The sequence below is a fragment of the Myotis davidii genome, unplaced genomic scaffold (genome assembly GCF_000327345.1).
Source record: "Myotis davidii unplaced genomic scaffold, ASM32734v1 scaffold1241, whole genome shotgun sequence".
NCBI classification, from domain to species: domain Eukaryota; kingdom Metazoa; phylum Chordata; class Mammalia; order Chiroptera; family Vespertilionidae; genus Myotis; species Myotis davidii.
In genome coordinates, this window is record NW_006291022.1 from 64,329 (window position 1) to 65,564 (window position 1,236).

Below are 1,236 nucleotides of genomic sequence, written 5' to 3' on the forward strand. Positions count from 1 at the left end.
AGGGTGACTGAATTGGTAAGAAAACATGATCCATATATATATATACTGTCTATAAGAGAACCACCTCAGAACAAAAGATACAGACTGAGAATGAAGGTATGAAAAAATATATTCCATGCAAATGGAAAGAAAAAAAAGCTGGAGTAGCAATACTCATATCGGACAAAATAGACTTTAAAACAAAGGCCATAACAAGAGACAAAGAAGGCCACTTCATAATACTAAAGGGAATGATTCAACAAGAAAATATAACCCTTGTAAACATATATGCACCCAATAGGAGCACCCAAGCACATTAAAAAACTGTTGATGGACTTTAAGGGAGAGATTGACAGCAATACAATCATAGTAGGGAATTTTAGCACCCCACTGACATCACTGGATAGATCTTCCAGACAAAAAATTAATAAAGAAACAGAGGTCTTAAATGACACACTAGATCAGATAGATCTAACCAATATTTACAGAACATTTTACCCTGAAACAACAGAATATACATTCTTCTCAAGTGCACCAGGAACATTCTCAAAGATTGAGCACATGTTAGGGCACAAAACAAATTTATAGAAATTCAAGAATATTGATATAATACCAAGCATCTTCTCAGATCACAATGGCATGAAGTTAAAAATCAACTACAACTTAAAAAAACTCAAAAGCACTCAAATAAATGGAGGCTAAATAGCATGTTATCATGAGATTAAGAAAGAAATTAAAAATTCCTTGAAACAAATGAAAATGAATACACAACCAACCCAAAACTTATGGGACATGGCAAAAGTAGCCCTGAGAGGGAAGTTCATAGCACTACAGGCCTATCCCAAGAAATAAGAAAAAGGACTGATAAACTACCTAACTCTAAAACTAAATGAATTAGAAAGAAAACAACAAGAAAAGCCCAGAGGAAGTAGAATACAAAATCAACATCCAGAAATCGGTGGCATTTTTATACACCAACTAGAGGCCTAGTGCATGAATTCATGCACGAGTGGGGTCCGGCTGGCCAGGCCCCAATTGGGGCAGAGCAGGGCCAGGCCTGTCAGGAGGAGATGGCAGAAGGTTGGCAGGCTGGCTCACTCCAGTCGGGCCCAATCAGGACCCAATCAGGACCCAATCGAGGCCCAATCAGGACTGGGCTGGCCAGAGAGGGAGGGGCCATGGGCGATTGGCTGATGGGCCTTGCCCCTGATTGGAGTGGGGGGTCTGATCAGGGTTGGAGCTGGCTGGGGGGAGGGG